The sequence below is a fragment of the Spermophilus citellus genome (assembly GCF_964194105.1).
Source record: "Spermophilus citellus genome assembly, chromosome: 2".
Classification (NCBI taxonomy): Eukaryota; Metazoa; Chordata; class Mammalia; order Rodentia; family Sciuridae; genus Spermophilus; species Spermophilus citellus.
The window spans coordinates 112,700,853-112,723,741 of NC_138183.1; positions in this window are offsets into that span (position 1 = coordinate 112,700,853).

Sequence of the window (22,889 nt, forward strand, 5' to 3'; positions counted from 1 at the left end):
AACGTGAAACTACTTTGTTCTGTCAAGTTTCAAGAAGCTAGCACAAACCGTGTTGGATTTAGAGTTCCAAATACATCTGTCAATATACGAGAAAACAGAGTGAAACCTAAAAATTCAAACTGTTACTGGAAATGAACGCTTCAACATAGAAGAACGAAATTTGGGGAACCAAGTCGCCTTAGTGTACTGATCATTACCTGAAAGTATCATCCAGTTTGGGTGAAAAAATATTTGCTGAGATTTCTGGAGATTCGTAATTTTGGGAAGCTTGGCGACCCCTTCCCATGAAAGTGTTTCTCGCCAGTCACTGCTTAGGGCTACATCAAGAGGAAACAAAACGTAGAGATAGAACGTGAAACTACTTTGTTGTGTCAAGTTTCAAGAAGCTAGCACAAAACGTGTTGGATTTAGAGTTCCAAATACATCTATCAATATAGGAGAAAACAGAGTGAAACCTAAAAATTCAAACTGTTACTGGAAATGAACGCTTCAACATAGAAGAACGAAATTTGGGGAACCAAGTCGCCTTAGTGTACTTATCATTACCTGAGAGTATCATCCAGTTTGGGTGAAAAAATATTTGCTGAGATTTCTGGAGATTCGTAATTTTTGGAAGCTTGGCAACCCCTTCCCATGAAAGTGTTTCTCGCCAGTCACTGCTTAGGGCTACATCAAGAGTAAACAAAACGTAGAGATAGAACGTGAAACTACTTTGTTGTGTCAAGTTTCAAGAAGCTAGCACAAACCGTGTTGGATTTAGATTTCCAAATACATCTATCAATATAGGAGAAAACAGAGTGAAACCTAAAAATTCAAACTGTTACTGGAAATGAACGCTTCAACATAGAAGAACGAAATTTGGGGAACCAAGTCGCCTTAGTGTACTGATCATTACCTGAAAGTATCATCCAGTTTGGGTGAAAAAATATTTGCTGAGATTTCTGGAGATTCGTAATTGTGGGAAGCTTGGCAACCCCGTTCCATGAAAGTGTTTCTCGCCAGTCACTGCTTAGGGCTACATCAAGAGGAAACAAAACGTAGAGATAGAACGTGAAACTACTTTGTTGTGTCAAGTTTCAAGAAGCTAGCAAAAACCGTGTTGGATTTAGTGCTCCAAATACATCTATTAATATAGGAGAAAACAGAGTGAAACCTAAAAATTCAAACTGTTACTGGAAATGAACGCTTCAACATAGAAGAACGAAATTGGGGAACCAAGTCGCCTTAGTGTACTGATCATTACCTGAAAGTATCATCCAGTTTGGGTGAAAAAATATTTGCTGAGATTTCTGGAGATTCGTAATTTTGGGAAGCTTGGCAACCCCTTCCCATGAAAGTGTTTCTCGCCAGTCACTGCTTAGGGCTACATCAAGAGGAAACAAAACGTAGAGATAGAACGTGAAACTACTTTGTTGTGTCAAGTTTCAAGAAGCTAGCACAAACCGTGTTGGATTTAGAGTTCCAAATACATCTATCAATATAGGAGAAAACAGAGTGAAACCTAAAAATTCAAACTGTTACTGGAAATGAACGCTTCAACATAGAAGAACGAAATTTGGGGAACCAAGTCGCCTTAGTGTACTTATCATTACCTGAGAGTATCATCCAGTTTGGGTGAAAAATATTTGCTGAGATTTCTGGAGATTCGTAATTTTTGGAGGCTTGGCAACCCCTTCCCATGAAAGTGTTTCTCGCCAGTCACTGTTTAGGGCTACAGCAAGAGGAAACAAAACGTAGAGATAGAACATGAAACTACTTTGTTGTGTCAACTTTCAAGAAGCTAGCACAAACCGTGTTGGATTTAGAGTTCCAAATACATCTATCAATATAGGAGAAAACAGAGTGAAACCTAAAAATTCAAACTGTTACTGGAAATGAACGCTTCAACATAGAAGAACGAAATTTGGGGAACCAACGTACCTTAGTGTACTGATCATTACCTGAAAGTATCATCCAGTTTGGGTGAAAAATTATTTGCTGAGATTTCTGGAGATTCGTAATTTTTGGAAGCTTGGCAATCCCTTCCCATGAAAGTGTTCCTCGCCAGTCACTGCTTAGGGCTACATCAAGAGGAAACAAAACGTAGAGATAGAACGTGAAACTACTTTGTTGTGTCAAGTTTCAAGAAGCTATCACAAACCGTGTTGGATTTAGAGTTCCAAATACATCTGTCAATATACGAGAAAACAGAGTGAAACCTAAAAATTCAAACTGTTACTGGAAATGAACGCTTCAACATAGAAGAACGAAATTTGGGGAACCAAGTCGCCTTAGTGTACTGATCATTACCTGAAAGTATCATCCAGTTTGGGTGAAAAAATATTTGCTGAGATTTCTGGAGATTCGTAATTTTGGGAAGCTTGGCAACCCCTTCCGATGAAAGTGTTTCTCGCCAGTCACTGCTTAGGGCTACATCAAGAGGAAACAAAACGTAGAGATAGAACGTGAAACTACTTTGTTGTGTCAAGTTTCAAGAAGCTAGCACAAACCGTGTTGGATTCAGAGTTCCAAATACATCTATCAATATAGGAGAAAACAGAGTGAAACCTAAAAATTCAAACTGTTACTGGAAATGAACGCTTCAACATAGAAGAACGAAATTTGGGGAACCAAGTCGCCTTAGTGTACTGATCATTAACTGAGAGTATCATCCAGTTTGGGTGAAAAAATATTTGCTGAGATTTCTGGAGATTCGTAATTTTTGGAAGCTTGGCAACCCCTTCCCATGAAAGTGTTTCTCGCCAGTCACTGCTTAGGGCTACATCAAGAGTAAACAAAACGTAGAGATAGAACGTGAAACTACTTTGTTGTGTCAAGTTTCAAGAAGCTAGCACAAACCGTGTTGGATTTAGAGTTCCAAATACATCTATCAATATAGGAGAAAACAGAGTGAAACCTAAAAATTCAAACTGTTACTGGAAATGAACGCTTCAACATAGAAGAACGAAATTTGGGGAACCAAGTCGCCTTAGTGTACTGATCATTACCTGAAAGTATCATCCAGTTTGGGTGAAAAAATATTTGCTGAGATTTCTGGAGATTCGTAATTGTGGGAAGCTTGGCAACCCCGTTCCATGAAAGTGTTTCTCGCCAGTCACTGCTTAGGGCTACATCAAGAGGAAACAAAACGTAGAGATAGAACGTGAGACTACTTTGTTGTGTCAAGTTTCAAGAAGCTAGCAAAAACCGTGTTGGATTTAGAGCTCCAAATACATCTATTAATATAGGAGAAAACAGAGTGAAACCTAAAAATTCAAACTGTTACTGGAAATGAACGCTTCGACATAGAAGAACGAAATTTGGGGAACCAAGTCTCCTTAGTGTACTGATCATTACCTGAAAGTATCATCCAGTTTGGGTGAAAAAATATTTGCTGAGATTTCTGGAGATTCGTAATTTTGGGAAGCTTGGCAGCCCCTTCCCATGAAAGTGTTTCTCGCCAGTCACTGCTTAGGGCTACATCAAGAGGAAACAAAACGTAGAGATAGAACGTGAAACTACTTTGTTGTGTCAAGTTTCAAGAAGCTAGCACAAACCGTGTTGGATTTAGAGTTCCAAATACATCTATCAATATAGGAGAAAACAGAGTGAAACCAAAAAATTCAAACTGTTACTGGAAATGAACGCTTCAACATAGAAGAACGAAATTTGGGGAACCAAGTCGCCTTAGTGTACTGATCATTACCTGAAAGTATCATCCAGTTTGGGTGAAAAAATATTTGCTGAGATTTCTGGAGATTCGTAATTTTGGGAAGCTTGGCAACCCCTTCCCATGAAAGTGTTTCTCGCCAGTCACTGTTTAGGGCTACATCAAGAGGAAACAACAAAACGTAGAGATAGAAAGTGAAACTACTTTGTTGTGTCAACTTTCAAGAAGCTAGCACAAACCGTGTTGGATTCAGAGTTCCAAATACATCTATCAATATAGGAGAAAACAGAGTGAAACCTACAAATTCAAACTGTTACTGGAAATGAACGCTTCAACATAGAAGAACGAAATTTGGGGAACCAAGTAGCCTTAGTGTACTGATCATTACCTGAAAGTATCATCCAGTTTGGGTGAAAAAATATTTGCTGAGATTTCTGGAGATTCGTAATTTTGGGAAGCTTGGCAACCCCTTCCCATGAAAGTGTTTCTCGCCGGTCACTGCTTAGGGCTACATCAAGAGGAAACAAAACGTCTAGATAGAACGTGAAACTACTTTGTTCTGTCAAGTTTCAAGAAGCTAGCACAAACCGTGTTGGATTTAGAGTTCCAAATACATCTGTCAATATACGAGAAAACAGAGTGAAACCTAAAAATTCAAACTGTTACTGGAAATGAACGCTTCAACATAGAAGAACGAAATTTGGGGAACCAAGTCGCCTTAGTGTACTGATCATTACCTGAAAGTATCATCCAGTTTGGGTGAAAAAATATTTGCTGAGATTTCTGGAGATTCGTAATTTTGGGAAGCTTGGCGACCCCTTCCCATGAAAGTGTTTCTCGCCAGTCACTGCTTAGGGCTACATCAAGAGGAAACAAAACGTAGAGATAGAACGTGAAACTACTTTGTTGTGTCAAGTTTCAAGAAGCTAGCACAAAACGTGTTGGATTTAGAGTTCCAAATACATCTATCAATATAGGAGAAAACAGAGTGAAACCTAAAAATTCAAACTGTTACTGGAAATGAACGCTTCAACATAGAAGAACGAAATTTGGGGAACCAAGTCGCCTTAGTGTACTTATCATTACCTGAGAGTATCATCCAGTTTGGGTGAAAAAATATTTGCTGAGATTTCTGGAGATTCGTAATTTTTGGAAGCTTGGCAACCCCTTCCCATGAAAGTGTTTCTCGCCAGTCACTGCTTAGGGCTACATCAAGAGTAAACAAAACGTAGAGATAGAACGTGAAACTACTTTGTTGTGTCAAGTTTCAAGAAGCTAGCACAAACCGTGTTGGATTTAGATTTCCAAATACATCTATCAATATAGGAGAAAACAGAGTGAAACCTAAAAATTCAAACTGTTACTGGAAATGAACGCTTCAACATAGAAGAACGAAATTTGGGGAACCAAGTCGCCTTAGTGTACTGATCATTACCTGAAAGTATCATCCAGTTTGGGTGAAAAAATATTTGCTGAGATTTCTGGAGATTCGTAATTGTGGGAAGCTTGGCAACCCCGTTCCATGAAAGTGTTTCTCGCCAGTCACTGCTTAGGGCTACATCAAGAGGAAACAAAACGTAGAGATAGAACGTGAAACTACTTTGTTGTGTCAAGTTTCAAGAAGCTAGCAAAAACCGTGTTGGATTTAGTGCTCCAAATACATCTATTAATATAGGAGAAAACAGAGTGAAACCTAAAAATTCAAACTGTTACTGGAAATGAACGCTTCAACATAGAAGAACGAAATTGGGGAACCAAGTCGCCTTAGTGTACTGATCATTACCTGAAAGTATCATCCAGTTTGGGTGAAAAAATATTTGCTGAGATTTCTGGAGATTCGTAATTTTGGGAAGCTTGGCAACCCCTTCCCATGAAAGTGTTTCTCGCCAGTCACTGCTTAGGGCTACATCAAGAGGAAACAAAACGTAGAGATAGAACGTGAAACTACTTTGTTGTGTCAAGTTTCAAGAAGCTAGCACAAACCGTGTTGGATTTAGAGTTCCAAATACATCTATCAATATAGGAGAAAACAGAGTGAAACCTAAAAATTCAAACTGTTACTGGAAATGAACGCTTCAACATAGAAGAACGAAATTTGGGGAACCAAGTCGCCTTAGTGTACTTATCATTACCTGAGAGTATCATCCAGTTTGGGTGAAAAATATTTGCTGAGATTTCTGGAGATTCGTAATTTTTGGAGGCTTGGCAACCCCTTCCCATGAAAGTGTTTCTCGCCAGTCACTGTTTAGGGCTACAGCAAGAGGAAACAAAACGTAGAGATAGAACATGAAACTACTTTGTTGTGTCAACTTTCAAGAAGCTAGCACAAACCGTGTTGGATTTAGAGTTCCAAATACATCTATCAATATAGGAGAAAACAGAGTGAAACCTAAAAATTCAAACTGTTACTGGAAATGAACGCTTCAACATAGAAGAACGAAATTTGGGGAACCAACGTACCTTAGTGTACTGATCATTACCTGAAAGTATCATCCAGTTTGGGTGAAAAATTATTTGCTGAGATTTCTGGAGATTCGTAATTTTTGGAAGCTTGGCAATCCCTTCCCATGAAAGTGTTCCTCGCCAGTCACTGCTTAGGGCTACATCAAGAGGAAACAAAACGTAGAGATAGAACGTGAAACTACTTTGTTGTGTCAAGTTTCAAGAAGCTATCACAAACCGTGTTGGATTTAGAGTTCCAAATACATCTGTCAATATACGAGAAAACAGAGTGAAACCTAAAAATTCAAACTGTTACTGGAAATGAACGCTTCAACATAGAAGAACGAAATTTGGGGAACCAAGTCGCCTTAGTGTACTGATCATTACCTGAAAGTATCATCCAGTTTGGGTGAAAAAATATTTGCTGAGATTTCTGGAGATTCGTAATTTTTGGAAGCTTGGCAATCCCTTCCCATGAAAGTGTTTCTCGCCAGTCACTGCTTAGGGCTACAACAAGAGGAAACAAAACGTAGAGATAGAACGTGAAACTACTTTGTTGTGTCAAGTTTCAAGAAGCTAGCACAAAACGTGTTGGATTTAGAGTTCCAAATACATCTATCAATATATGAGAAAACTGAGTGAAACCTAAAAATTCAAACTGTTACTGGAAATGAACGCTTCAACATAGAAGAACGAAATTTGGGGAACCAAGTCGCCTTAGTGTACTGATCATTAACTGAGAGTATCATCCAGTTTGGGTGAAAAAATATTTGCTGAGATTTCTGGAGATTCGTAATTTTTGGAAGCTTGGCAACCCCTTCCCATGAAAGTGTTTCTCGCCAGTCACTGCTTAGGGCTACATCAAGAGGAAACAAAACGTAGAGATAGAACGTGAAACTACTTTGTTGTGTCAAGTTTCAAGAAGCTAGCACAAACCGTGTTGGATTTAGAGTTCCAAATACATCTATCAATATAGGAGAAAACAGAGTGAAACCTAAAAATTCAAACTGTTACTGGAAATGAACGCTTCAACATAGAAGAACGAAATTTGGGGAACCAAGTCGCCTTAGTGTACTGATCATTACCTGAAAGTATCATCCAGTTTGGGTGAAAAAATATTTGCTGAGATTTCTGGAGATTCGTAATTGTGGGAAGCTTGGCAACCCCGTTCCATGAAAGTGTTTCTCGCCAGTCACTGCTTAGGGCTACATCAAGAGGAAACAAAACGTAGAGATAGAACGTGAGACTACTTTGTTGTGTCAAGTTTCAAGAAGCTAGCAAAAACCGTGTTGGATTTAGAGCTCCAAATACATCTATTAATATAGGAGAAAACAGAGTGAAACCTAAAAATTCAAACTGTTACTGGAAATGAACGCTTCGACATAGAAGAACGAAATTTGGGGAACCAAGTCGCCTTAGTGTACTGATCATTACCTGAAAGTATCATCCAGTTTGGGTGAAAAAATATTTGCTGAGATTTCTGGAGATTCGTAATTTTGGGAAGCTTGGCAGCCCCTTCCCATGAAAGTGTTTCTCGCCAGTCACTGCTTAGGGCTACATCAAGAGGAAACAAAACGTAGAGATAGAACGTGAAACTACTTTGTTGTGTCAAGTTTCAAGAAGCTAGCACAAACCGTGTTGGATTTAGAGTTCCAAATACATCTATCAATATAGGAGAAAACAGAGTGAAACCTAAAAATTCAAACTGTTACTGGAAATGAACGCTTCAACATAGAAGAACGAAATTTGGGGAACCAAGTCGCCTTAGTGTACTGATCATTACCTGAAAGTATCATCCAGTTTGGGTGAAAAAATATTTGCTGAGATTTCTGGAGATTCGTAATTTTGGGAAGCTTGGCAACCCCTTCCCATGAAAGTGTTTCTCGCCAGTCACTGTTTAGGGCTACATCAAGAGGAAACAACAAAACGTAGAGATAGAAAGTGAAACTACTTTGTTGTGTCAACTTTCAAGGAGCTAGCACAAACCGTGTTGGATTCAGAGTTCCAAATACATCTATCAATATAGGAGAAAACAGAGTGAAACCTACAAATTCAAACTGTTACTGGAAATGAACGCTTCAACATAGAAGAACGAAATTTGGGGAACCAAGTCGCCTTAGTGTACTGATCATTACCTGAAAGTATCATCCAGTTTGGGTGAAAAAATATTTGCTGAGATTTCTGGAGATTCGTAATTTTGGGAAGCTTGGCAACCCCTTCCCATGAAAGTGTTTCTCGCCAGTCACTGCTTAGGGCTACATCAAGAGGAAACAAAACGTAGAGATAGAACGTGAAACTACTTTGTTGTGTCAAGTTTCAAGAAGCTAGCACAAACCGTGTTGGATTTAGAGTTCCAAATACATCTATCAATATAGGAGAAAACAGAGTGAAACCTAAAAATTCAAACTGTTACTGGAAATGAACGCTTCAACATAGAAGAACGAAATTTGGGGAACCAAGTCGCCTTAGTGTACTGATCATTACCTGAAAGTATCATTCAGTTTGGGTGAAAAAATGTTTGCTGAGATTTCTGGAGATTCGTAATTTTGGGAAGCTTGGCAACCCCTTCCGATGAAAGTGTTTCTCGCCAGTCACTGCTTAGGACTACAACAAGAGGAAACAAAACGTAGAGATAGGACGTGAAACTACTTTGTTGTGTCAAGTTTCAAGAAGCTAGCACAAACCGTGTTGGATTTAGAGTTCCAAATACATCTATCTATATAGGAGAAAACAGAGTGAAACCTAAAAATTCAAACTGTTACTGGAAATGAACGCTTCAACATAGAAGAACGAAATTTGGGGAACCAAGTCGCCTTAGTGTACTGATCATTACCTGAGAGTATCATCCAGTTTGGGTGAAAAAATATTTGCTGAGATTTCTGGAGATTCGTAATTTTGGGAAGCTTGGCAACCCCTTCCCATGAAAGTGTTTCTCGCCAGTCACTGCTTAGGGCTACATCAAGAGGAAACAAAACGTAGAGATAGAACGTGAAACTACTTTGTTGTGTCAACTTTCAAGAAGCTAGCACAAACCGTGTTGGATTCAGAGTTCCAAATACATCTATCAATATAGGAGAAAACAGAGTGAAACCTAAAAATTCAAACTGTTACTGGAAATGAACGCTTCAACATCGAAGAACGAAATTTGGGGAACCAAGTCGCCTTAGTGTACTGATCATTACCTGAAAGTATCATCCAGTTTGGGTGAAAAAATATTTGCTGAGATTTCTGGAGATTCGTAATTTTGGGAAGCTTGGCAGCCCCTTCCCATGAAAGTGTTTCTCCCCAGTCACTGCTTAGGGCTACATCAAGAGGAAACAAAACGTAGAGATAGAACGTGAAACTACTTTGTTGTGTCAAGTTTCAAGAAGCTAGCACAAACCGTGTTGGATTTAGAGTTCCAAATACATCTATCTATATAGGAGAAAACAGAGTGAAACCTAAAAATTCAAACTGTTACTGGAAATGAACGCTTCAACATAGAAGAACGAAATTTGGGGAACCAAGTCGCCTTAGTGTACTGATCATTACCTGAGAGTATCATCCAGTTTGGGTGAAAAAATATTTGCTGAGATTTCTGGAGATTCGTAATTTTGGGAAGCTTGGCAACCCCTTCCCATGAAAGTGTTTCTCGCCAGTCACTGCTTAGGGCTACATCAAGAGGAAACAAAACGTAGAGATAGAACGTGAAACTACTTTGTTGTGTCAACTTTCAAGAAGCTAGCACAAACCGTGTTGGATTCAGAGTTCCAAATACATCTATCAATATAGGAGAAAACAGAGTGAAACCTAAAAATTCAAACTGTTACTGGAAATGAACGCTTCAACATCGAAGAACGAAATTTGGGGAACCAAGTCGCCTTAGTGTACTGATCATTACCTGAAAGTATCATCCAGTTTGGGTGAAAAAATATTTGCTGAGATTTCTGGAGATTCGTAATTTTGGGAAGCTTGGCAACCCCTTCCGATGAAAGTGTATCTCGCCAGTCACTGTTTAGGGCTACATCAAGAGGAAACAAAACGTAGAGATAGAACGTGAAACTACTTTGTTGTGTCAAGTTTCAAGAAGCTAGCACAAACCGTGTTGGATTTAGAGTTCCAAATACATCTATCAATATAGGAGAAAACAGAGTGAAACCTAAAAATTCAAACTGTTACTGGAAATGAACGCTTCAACATAGAAGAACGAAATTTGGGGAACCAAGTCGCCTTAGTGTACTGATCATTACCTGAGAGTATCATCCAGTTTGGGTGAAAAAATATTTGCTGAGATTTCTGGAGATTCGTAATTTTTGGAAGCTTGGCAACCCCTTCCCATGAAAGTGTTTCTCGCCAGTCACTGCTTAGGGCTACATCAAGAGGAAACAAAACGTAGAGATAGAACGTGAAACTACTTTGTTGTGTCAAGTTTCAAGAAGCTAGCACAAACCGTGTTGGATTTAGAGTTCCAAATACATCTATCAATATAGGAGAAAACAGAGTGAAACCTAAAAATTCAAACTGTTACTGGAAATGAACGCTTCAACATAGAAGAACGAAATTTGGGGAACCAAGTCGCCTTAGTGTACTGATCATTACCTGAAAGTATCATCCAGTTTGGGTGAAAAAATATTTGCTGAGATTTCTGGAGATTCGTAATTTTGGGGAGCTTGGCAACCCCGTTCCATGAAAGGGTTTCTCGCCAATCACTGCTTAGGGCTACATCAAGAGGAAACAAAACGTAGAGATAGAACGTGAAACTACTTTGTTGTGTCAAGTTTCAAGAAGCTACCACAAACCGTGTTGGATTTAGAGTTCCAAATACATCTATCAATATAGGAGAAAACAGAGTGAAACCTAAAAATTCAAACTGTTACTGGAAATGAACGCTTCAACATAGAAGAACGAAATTTGGGGAACCAAGTCGGCTTAGTGTACTGATCATTACCTGAGAGTATCATCCAGTTTGCGTGAAAAAATATTTGCTGAGATTTCTGGAGATTCGTAATTTTGGGAAGCTTGGCAACCCCTTCCCATGAAAGTGTTTCTCGCCAGTCACTGCTTAGGGCTACATCAAGAGGAAACAAAACGTAGAGATAGAACGTGAAACTACTTTGTTGTGTCAAGTTTCAAGAAGCTAGCAAAAACCGTGTTGGATTTAGAGCTCCAAATACATCTATCAATATAGGAGAAAACAGAGTGAAACCTAAAAATTCAAACTGTTACTGGAAATGAACGCTTCAACATAGAAGAACGAAATTTGGGGAACCAAGTCGCCTTAGTGTACTGATCATTACCTGAAAGTATCATCCAGTTTGCGTGAAAAAATATTTGCTGAGATTTCTGGAGATTCGTAATTTTGGGAAGCTTGGCAACCCCTTCCCATGAAAGTGTTTCTCGCCAGTCACTGCTTAGGGCTACATCAAGAGGAAACAAAACGTAGAGATAGAACGTGAAACTACTTTGTTGTGTCAAGTTTCAAGAAGCTAGCACAAACCATGTTGGATTTAGAGTTCCAAATACATCTATCAATATAGGAGAAAACAGAGTGAAACCTAAAAATTCAAACTGTTACTGGAAATGAACGCTTCAACATAGAAGAACGAAATTTGGGGAACCAAGTCGCCTTAGTGTACTGATCATTACCTGAAAGTATCATCCAGTTTGGGTGAAAAAATATTTGCTGAGATTTCTGGAGATTCGTAATTTTGGGAAGCTTGGCAACCCCGTTCCATGAAAGGGTTTCTCGCCAGTCACTGCTTAGGGCTACATCAAGAGGAAACAAAACGTAGAGATAGAACGTGAAACTACTTTGTTGTGTCAAGTTTCAAGAAGCTACCACAAACCGTGTTGGATTTAGAGTTCCAAATATATCTATCAATATAGGAGAAAACAGAGTGAAACCTACAAATTCAAACTGTTACTGGAAATGAACGCTTCAACATAGAAGAACGAAATTTGGGGAACCAAGTCGCCTTAGTGTACTGATCATTACCTGAAAGTATCATCCAGTTTGGGTGAAAAAATATTTGCTGAGATTTCTGGAGATTCGTAATTTTGGGAAGCTTGGAATCCCCTTCCCATGAAAGTGTTTCTCACCAGTCACTGCTTAGGGCTACATCAAGAGGAAACAAAACGTAGAGATAGAACGTGAAACTACTTTGTTGTGTCAAGTTTCAAGAAGCTAGCACAAACCGTGTTGGATTTAGAGTTCCAAATACATCTATCAATATAGGAGAAAACAGAGTGAAACCTACAAATTCAAACTGTTACTGGAAATGAACGCTTCAACATCGAAGAACGAAATTTGGGGAACCAAGTCGCCTTAGTGTACTGATCATTACCTGAGAGTATCATCCAGTTTGGGTGAAAAAATATTTGCTGAGATTTCTGGAGATTCGTAATTTTTGGAAGCTTGGCAACCCCTTCCCATGAAAGTGTTTCTCGCCAGTCACTGCTTAGGGCTACATCAAGAGGAAACAAAACGTAGAGATAGAACGTGAAACTACTTTGTTGTGTCAAGTTTCAAGAAGCTAGCACAAACCGTGTTGGATTCAGAGTTTCAAATACATCTATCAATATAGGAGAAAACAGAGTGAAACCTAAAAATTCAAACTGTTACTGGAAATGAACGCTTCAACATAGAAGAACGAAATTTGGGCAACCAAGTCGCCTTAGTGTACTGATCATTACCTGAAAGTATCATCCAGTTTGGGTGAAAAAATGTTTGCTGAGATTTCTGAAGATTCGTAATTTTGGGAAGCTTGGCAACCCCTTCCGATGAAAGTGTTTCTCGCCAGTCACTGCTTAGGGCTACAACAAGAGGAAACAAAACGTAGAGATAGAACGTGAAACTACTTTGTTGTGTCAAGTTTCAAGAAGCTAGCACAAACCGTGTTGGATTTAGAGTTCCAAATACATCTATCAATATAGGAGAAAACAGAGTGAAACCTACAAATTCAAACTGTTACTGGAAATGAACGCTTCAACATAGAAGAACGAAATTTGGGGAACCAAGTCGCCTTAGTGTACTGATCATTACCTGAAAGTATCATCCAGTTTGGGGGAAAAAATATTTGCTGAGATTTCTGGAGATTCGTAATTTTTGGAAGCTTGGCAACCCCTTCCCATGAAAGTGTTTCTCGCCAGTCACTGCTTAGGGCTACATCAAGAGGAAACAAAACATAGAGATAGAACGTGAAACTTCTTTGTTGTGTCAAGTTTCAAGAAGCTAGCACAAACCGTTTTGGATTTTGAGTTCCAAATATATCTATCAATATAGGAGAAAACAGAGTGAAACCTAAAAATTCAAACTGTTACTGGAAATGAACGCTTCAACATAGAAGAACGAAATTTGGGGAACCAAGTCGCCTTAGTGTACTGATCATTACCTGAAAGTATCATCCAGTTTGGGTGAAAAAATATTTGCTGAGATTTCTGGAGATTCGTAATTTTGGGAAGCTTGGCAACCCCTTCCTATGAAAGTGTTTCTCGCCAGTCACTGCTTAGGGCTACATCAAGAGGAAACAAAACGTCTAGATAGAACGTGAAACAACTTTGTTCTGTCAAGTTTCAAGAAGCTAGCACAAACCGTGTTGGATTTAGAGTTCCAAATACATCTGTCAATATACGAGAAAACAGAGTGAAACCTAAAAATTCAAACTGTTACTGGAAATGAACGCTTCAACATAGAAGAACGAAATTTGGGGAACCAAGTCGCCTTAGTGTACTGATCATTACCTGAAAGTATCATCCAGTTTGGGTGAAAAAATATTTGCTGAGATTTCTGGAGATTCGTAATTTTGGGAAGCTTGGCGACCCCTTCCCATGAAAGTGTTTCTCGCCAGTCACTGCTTAGGGCTACATCAAGAGGAAACAAAACGTAGAGATAGAACGTGAAACTACTTTGTTGTGTCAAGTTTCAAGAAGCTAGCACAAAACGTGTTGGATTTAGAGTTCCAAATACATCTATCAATATAGGAGAAAACAGAGTGAAACCTAAAAATTCAAACTGTTACTGGAAATGAACGCTTCAACATAGAAGAACGAAATTTGGGGAACCAAGTCGCCTTAGTGTACTGATCATTAACTGAGAGTATCATCCAGTTTGGGTGAAAAAATATTTGCTGAGATTTCTGGAGATTCGTAATTTTTGGAAGCTTGGCAACCCCTTCCCATGAAAGTGTTTCTCGCCAGTCACTGCTTAGGGCTACATCAAGAGTAAACAAAACGTAGAGATAGAACGTGAAACTACTTTGTTGTGTCAAGTTTCAAGAAGCTAGCACAAACCGTGTTGGATTTAGATTTCCAAATACATCTATCAATATAGGAGAAAACAGAGTGAAACCTAAAAATTCAAACTGTTACTGGAAATGAACGCTTCAACATAGAAGAACGAAATTTGGGGAACCAAGTCGCCTTAGTGTACTGATCATTACCTGAAAGTATCATCCAGTTTGGGTGAAAAAATATTTGCTGAGATTTCTGGAGATTCGTAATTTTGGGAAGCTTGGCGACCCCTTCCCATGAAAGTGTTTCTCGCCAGTCACTGCTTAGGGCTACATCAAGAGGAAACAAAACGTAGAGATAGAATGTGAAACTACTTTGTTGTGTCAAGTTTCAAGAAGCTAGCACAAAACGTGTTGGATTTAGAGTTCCAAATACATCTATCAATATAGGAGAAAACAGAGTGAAACCTAAAAATTCAAACTGTTACTGGAAATGAACGCTTCAACATAGAAGAACGAAATTTGGGGAACCAAGTCGCCTTAGTGTACTGATCATTAACTGAGAGTATCATCCAGTTTGGGTGAAAAAATATTTGCTGAGATTTCTGGAGATTCGTAATTTTTGGAAGCTTGGCAACCCCTTCCCATGAAAGTGTTTCTCGCCAGTCACTGCTTAGGGCTACATCAAGAGTAAACAAAACGTAGAGATAGAACGTGAAACTACTTTGTTGTGTCAAGTTTCAAGAAGCTAGCACAAACCGTGTTGGATTTAGATTTCCAAATACATCTATCAATATAGGAGAAAACAGAGTGAAACCTAAAAATTCAAACTGTTACTGGAAATGAACGCTTCAACATAGAAGAACGAAATTTGGGGAACCAAGTCGCCTTAGTGTACTGATCATTACCTGAAAGTATCATCCAGTTTGGGTGAAAAAATATTTGCTGAGATTTCTGGAGATTCGTAATTGTGGGAAGCTTGGCAACCCCGTTCCATGAAAGTGTTTCTCGCCAGTCACTGCTTAGGGCTACATCAAGAGGAAACAAAACGTAGAGATAGAACGTGAAACTACTTTGTTGTGTCAAGTTTCAAGAAGCTAGCAAAAACCGTGTTGGATTTAGAGCTCCAAATACATCTATTAATATAGGAGAAAACAGAGTGAAACCTAAAAATTCAAACTGTTACTGGAAATGAACACTTCAACATAGAAGAACGAAATTGGGGAACCAAGTCGCCTTAGTGTACTGATCGTTACCTGAAAGTATCATCCAGTTTGGGTGAAAAAATATTTGCTGAGATTTCTGGAGATTCGTAATTTTGGGAAGCTTGGCAACCCCTTCCCATGAAAGTGTTTCTCGCCAGTCACTGCTTAGGGCTACATCAAGAGGAAACAAAACGTAGAGATAGAACGTGAAACTACTTTGTTGTGTCAAGTTTCAAGAAGCTAGCACAAACCGTGTTGGATTTAGAGTTCCAAATACATCTATCAATATAGGAGAAAACAGAGTGAAACCTAAAAATTCAAACTGTTACTGGAAATGAACGCTTCAACATAGAAGAACGAAATTTGGGGAACCAAGTCGCCTTAGTGTACTTATCATTACCTGAGAGTATCATCCAGTTTGGGTGAAAAAATATTTGCTGAGATTTCTGGAGATTCGTAATTTTTGGAAGCTTGGCAACCCCTTCCCATGAAAGTGTTTCTCGCCAGTCACTGTTTAGGGCTACAGCAAGAGGAAACAAAACGTAGAGATAGAACATGAAACTACTTTGTTGTGTCAACTTTCAAGAAGCTAGCACAAACCGTGTTGGATTTAGAGTTCCAAATACATCTATCAATATAGGAGAAAACAGAGTGAAACCTAAAAATTCAAACTGTTACTGGAAATGAACGCTTCAACATAGAAGAACGAAATTTGGGGAACCAACATACCTTAGTGTACTGATCATTACCTGAAAGTATCATCCAGTTTGGGTGAAAAATTATTTGCTGAGATTTCTGGAGATTCGTAATTTTTGGAAGCTTGGCAATCCCTTCCCATGAAAGTGTTTCTCGCCAGTCACTGCTTAGGGCTACATCAAGAGGAAACAAAACGTAGAGATAGAACGTGAAACTACTTTGTTGTGTCAAGTTTCAAGAAGCTATCACAAACCGTGTTGGATTTAGAGTTCCAAATACATCTGTCAATATACGAGAAAACAGAGTGAAACCTAAAAATTCAAACTGTTACTGGAAATGAACGCTTCAACATAGAAGAACGAAATTTGGGGAACCAAGTCGCCTTAGTGTACTGATCATTACCTGAAAGTATCATCCAGTTTGGGTGAAAAAATATTTGCTGAGATTTCTGGAGATTCGTAATTTTGGGAAGCTTGGCAACACCTTCCCATGAAAGTGTTTCTCGCCAGTCACTGCTTAGGGCTACATCAAGAGGAAACAAAACGTAGAGATAGAACGTGAAACTACTTTGTTGTGTCAAGTTTCAAGAAGCTAGCACAAAACGTGTTGGATTTAGAGTTCCAAATACATCTATCAATATAGGAGAAAACAGAGTGAAACCTAAAAATTCAAACTGTTACTGGAAATGAACGCTTCAACATAGAAGAACGAAATTTGGGGAACCAAGTCGCCTTAGTGTACTGATCATTAACTGAGAGTATCATCCAGTTTGGGTGAAAAAATATTTGCTGAGATTTCTGGAGATTCGTAATTTTTGGAAGCTTGGCAACCCCTTCCCATGAAAGTGTTTCTCGCCAGTAACTGCTTAGGGCTACATCAAGAGTAAACAAAACGTAGAGATAGAACGTGAAACTACTTTGTTGTGTCAAGTTTCAAGAAGCTAGCACAAACCGTGTTGGATTTAGAGTTCCAAATACATCTATCAATATAGGAGAAAACAGAGTGAAACCTAAAAATTCAAACTGTTACTGGAAATGAACGCTTCAACATAGAAGAACGAAATTTGGGGAACCAAGTCGCCTTAGTGTACTGATCATTACCTGAAAGTATCATCCAGTTTGGGTGAAAAAATATTTGCTGAGATTTCTGGAGATTCGTAATTGTGGGAAGCTTGGCAACCCCGTTCCATGAAAGTGTTTCTCGCCAGTCACTGCTTAGGGCTACATCAAGAGGAAACAAAACGTAGAGATAGAACGTGAGACTACTTTGTTGTGTCAAGTTTCAAGAAGCTAGCAAAAACCGTGTTGGATTTAGAGCTCCAAATACATCTATTAATATAGGAGAAAACAGAGTGAAACCTAAAAATTCAAACTGTTACTGGAAATGAACGCTTCGACATAGAAGAACGAAATTTGGGGAACCAAGTCGCCTTAGTGTACTGATCATTACCTGAAAGTATCATCCAGTTTGGGTGAAAAAATATTTGCTGAGATTTCTGGAGATTTGTAATTTTGGGAAGCTTGGCAGCCCCTTCCCATGAAAGTGTTTCTCGCCAGTCACTGCTTAGGGCTACATCAAGAGGAAACAAAACGTAGAGATAGAACGTGAAACTACTATGTTGTGTCAAGTTTCAAGAAGCTAGCACAAACCGTGTTGGATTTAGAGTTCCAAATACATCTATCAATATAGGAGAAAACAGAGTGAAACCTAAAAATTCAAACTGTTACTGGAAATGAACGCTTCAACATAGAAGAACGAAATTTGGGGAACCAAGTCGCCTTAGTGTACTGATCATTACCTGAAAGTATCATCCAGTTTGGGTGAAAAAATATTTGCTGAGATTTCTGGAGATTCGTAATTTTGGGAAGCTTGGCAACCCCTTCCCATGAAAGTGTTTCTCGCCAGTCACTGTTTAGGGCTACATCAAGAGGAAACAACAAAACGTAGAGATAGAAAGTGAAACTACTTTGTTGTGTCAACTTTCAAGAAGCTAGCACAAACCGTGTTGGATTCAGAGTTCCAAATACATCTATCAATATAGGAGAAAACAGAGTGAAACCTACAAATTCAAACTGTTACTGGAAATGAACGCTTCAACATAGAAGAACGAAGTTTGGGGAACCAAGTCGCCTTAGTGTACTGATCATTACCTGAAAGTATCATCCAGTTTGGGTGAAAAAATATTTGCTGAGATTTCTGGAGATTCGTAATTTTGGGAAGCTTGGCAACCCCTTCCCATGAAAGTGTTTCTCGCCAGTCACTGCTTAGGGCTACATCAAGAGGAAACAAAACGTAGAGATAGAACGTGAAACTACTTTGTTGTGTCAAGTTTCAAGAAGCTAGCACAAACCGTGTTGGATTTAGAGTTCCAAATACATCTATCAATATAGGAGAAAACAGAGTGAAACCTAAAAATTCAAACTGTTACTGGAAATGAACGCTTCAACATAGAAGAACGAAATTTGGGGAACCAAGTCGCCTTAGTGTACTGATCATTACCTGAAAGTATCATCCAGTTTGGGTGAAAAAAATGTTTGCTGAGATTTCTGGAGATTCGTAATTTTGGGAAGCTTGGCAACCCCTTCCGATGAAAGTGTTTCTCGCCAGTCACTGTTTAGGGCTACATCAAGAGGAAACAAAACGTAGAGATAGAACGTGAAACTACTTTGTTGTGTCAACTTTCAAGAAGCTAGCACAAACCGTGTTGGATTCAGAGTTCCAAATACATCTATCAATATAGGAGAAAACAGAGTGAAACCTAAAAATTCAAACTGTTACTGGAAATGAACGCTTCAACATCGAAGAACGAAATTTGGGGAACCAAGTCGCCTTAGTGTACTGATCATTACCTGAGAGTATCATCCAGTTTGGGTGAAAAAATATTTGCTGAGATTTCTGGAGATTCGTAATTTTGGGAAGCTTGGCAACCCCTTCCGATGAAAGTGTTTCTCGCCAGTCACTGTTTAGGGCTACATCAAGAGGAAACAAAACGTAGAGATAGAACGTGAAACTACTTTGTTGTGTCAAGTTTCAAGAAGCTAGCACAAACCGTGTTGGATTTAGAGTTCCAAATACATCTATCAATATAGGAGAAAACAGAGTGAAACCTAAAAAATCAAACTGTTACTGGAAATGAACGCTTCAACATAGAAGAACGAAATTTGGGGAACCAAGTCGCCTTAGTGTACTGATCATTACCTGAGAGTATCATCCAGTTTGGGTGAAAAAATATTTGCTGAGATTTCTGGAGATTCGTAATTTTTGGAAGCTTGGCAACCCCTTCCCATGAAAGTGTTTCTCGCCAGTCACTGCTTAGGGCTACATCAAGAGGAAACAAAACGTAGAGATAGAACGTGAAACTACTTTGTTGTGTCAAGTTTCAAGAAGCTAGCACAAACCGTGTTGGATTTAGAGTTCCAAATACATCTATCAATATAGGAGAAAACAGAGTGAAACCTAAAAATTCAAACTGTTACTGGAAATGAACGCTTCAACATAGAAGAACGAAATTTGGGGAACCAAGTCGCCTTAGTGTACTGATCATTACCTGAAAGTATCATCCAGTTTGGGTGAAAAAATATTTGCTGAGATTTCTGGAGATTCGTAATTTTGGGGAGCTTGGCAACCCCGTTCCATGAAAGGGTTTCTCGCCAATCACTGCTTAGGGCTACATCAAGAGGAAACAAAACGTAGAGATAGAACGTGAAACTACTTTGTTGTGTCAAGTTTCAAGAAGCTACCACAAACCGTGTTGGATTTAGAGTTCCAAATACATCTATCAATATAGGAGAAAACAGAGTGAAACCTAAAAATTCAAACTGTTACTGGAAATGAACGCTTCAACATAGAAGAACGAAATTTGGGGAACCAAGTCGCCTTAGTGTACTGATCATTACCTGAGAGTATCATCCAGTTTGCGTGAAAAAATATTTGCTGAGATTTCTGGAGATTCGTAAATTTGGGAAGCTTGGCAACCCCTTCCCATGAAAGTGTTTCTCGCCAGTCACTGCTTAGGGCTACATCAAGAGGAAACAAAACATAGAGATAGAACGTGAAACTACTTTGTTGTGTCAAGTTTCAAGAAGCTACCACAAACCGTGTTGGATTTAGAGTTCCAAATATATCTATCAATATAGGAGAAAACAGAGTGAAACCTAAAAATTCAAACTGTTACTGGAAATGAACGCTTCAACATAGAAGAACAAAATTTGGGGAACCAAGTCGCCTTAGTGTACTGATCATTACCTGAAAGTATCATCCAGTTTGGGGGAAAAAATATTTGCTGAGATTTCTGGAGATTCGTAATTTTGGGAAGCTTGGCAACCCATTCCCATGAAAGTGTTTCTCGCCAGTCACTGCTTAGGGCTACATCAAGAGGAAACAAAACGTAGAGATAGAACGTGAAACTACTTTGTTGTGTCAAGTTTCAAGAAGCTAGCACAAACCGTGTTGGATTTAGAGTTCCAAATACATCTATCAATATAGGAGAAAACAGAGTGAAACCTAAAAATTCAAACTGTTACTGGAAATGAACGCTTCAACATAGAAGAACGAAATTTGGGGAACCAAGTCGCCTTAGTGTACTGATCATTACCTGAAAGTATCATCCAGTTTGGGTGAAAAAATATTTGCTGAGATTTCTGGAGATTCGTAATTTTGGGAAGCTTGGCAACACCTTCCCATGAAAGTGTTTCTCGCCAGTCACTGCTTAGGGCTACATCAAGAGGAAACAAAACGTAGAGATAGAACGTGAAACTACTTTGTTGTGTCAAGTTTCAAGAAGCTAGCACAAAACGTGTTGGATTTAGAGTTCCAAATACATCTATCAATATAGGAGAAAACAGAGTGAAACCTAAAAATTCAAACTGTTACTGGAAATGAACGCTTCAACATAGAAGAACGGAATTTGGGGAACCAAGTCGCCTTAGTGTACTGATCATTAACTGAGAGTATCATCCAGTTTGGGTGAAAAAATATTTGCTGAGATTTCTGGAGATTCGTAATTTTTGGAAGCTTGGCAACCCCTTCCCATGAAAGTGTTTCTCGCCAGTCACTGCTTAGGGCTACATCAAGAGTAAACAAAACGTAGAGATAGAACGTGAAACTACTTTGTTGTGTCAAGTTTCAAGAAGCTACCACAAACCGTGTTGGATTTAGAGTTCCAAATACATCTATCAATATAGGAGAAAACAGAGTGAAACCTAAAAATTCAAACTGTTACTGGAAATGAACGCTTCAACATAGAAGAACGAAATTTGGGGAACCAAGTCGCCTTAGTGTACTGATCATTACCTGAGAGTATCATCCAGTTTGCGTGAAAAAATATTTGCTGAGATTTCTGGAGATTCGTAATTTTGGGAAGCTTGGCAACCCCTTCCCATGAAAGTGTTTCTCGCCAGTCACTGCTTAGGGCTACATCAAGAGAAAACAAAACGTAGAGATAGAACGTGAAACTACTTTGTTGTGTCAAGTTTCAAGAAGCTACCACAAACCGTGTTGGATTTAGAGTTCCAAATATATCTATCAATATAGGAGAAAACAGAGTGAAACCTAAAAATTCAAACTGTTACTGGAAATGAACGCTTCAACATAGAAGAACAAAATTTGGGGAACCAAGTCGCCTTAGTGTACTGATCATTACCTGAAAGTATCATCCAGTTTGGGGGAAAAAATATTTGCTGAGATTTCTGGAGATTCGTAATTTTGGGAAGCTTGGCAACCCATTCCCATGAAAGTGTTTCTCGCCAGTCACTGCTTAGGGCTACATCAAGAGGAAACAAAACGTAGAGATAGAACGTGAAACTACTTTGTTGTGTCAAGTTTCAAGAAGCTAGCACAAACCGTGTTGGATTTAGAGTTCCAAATACATCTATCAATATAGGAGAAAACAGAGTGAAACCTAAAAATTCAAACTGTTACTGGAAATGAACGCTTCAACATAGAAGAACGAAATTTGGGGAACCAAGTCGCCTTAGTGTACTGATCATTACCTGAAAGTATCATCCAGTTTGGGTGAAAAAATATTTGCTGAGATTTCTGGAGATTTGTAATTTTGGGAAGCTTGGCAGCCCCTTCCCATGAAAGTGTTTCTCGCCAGTCACTGCTTAGGGCTACATCAAGAGGAAACAAAACGTAGAGATAGAACGTGAAACTACTATGTTGTGTCAAGTTTCAAGAAGCTAGCACAAACCGTGTTGGATTTAGAGTTCCAAATACATCTATCAATATAGGAGAAAACAGAGTGAAACCTAAAAATTCAAACTGTTACTGGAAATGAACGCTTCAACATAGAAGAACGAAATTTGGGGAACCAAGTCGCCTTAGTGTACTGATCATTACCTGAAAGTATCATCCAGTTTGGGTGAAAAAATATTTGCTGAGATTTCTGGAGATTCGTAATTTTGGGAAGCTTGGCAACCCCTTCCCATGAAAGTGTTTCTCGCCAGTCACTGTTTAGGGCTACATCAAGAGGAAACAACAAAACGTAGAGATAGAAAGTGAAACTACTTTGTTGTGTCAACTTTCAAGAAGCTAGCACAAACCGTGTTGGATTCAGAGTTCCAAATACATCTATCAATATAGGAGAAAACAGAGTGAAACCTACAAATTCAAACTGTTACTGGAAATGAACGCTTCAACATAGAAGAACGAAATTTGGGGAACCAAGTCGCCTTAGTGTACTGATCATTA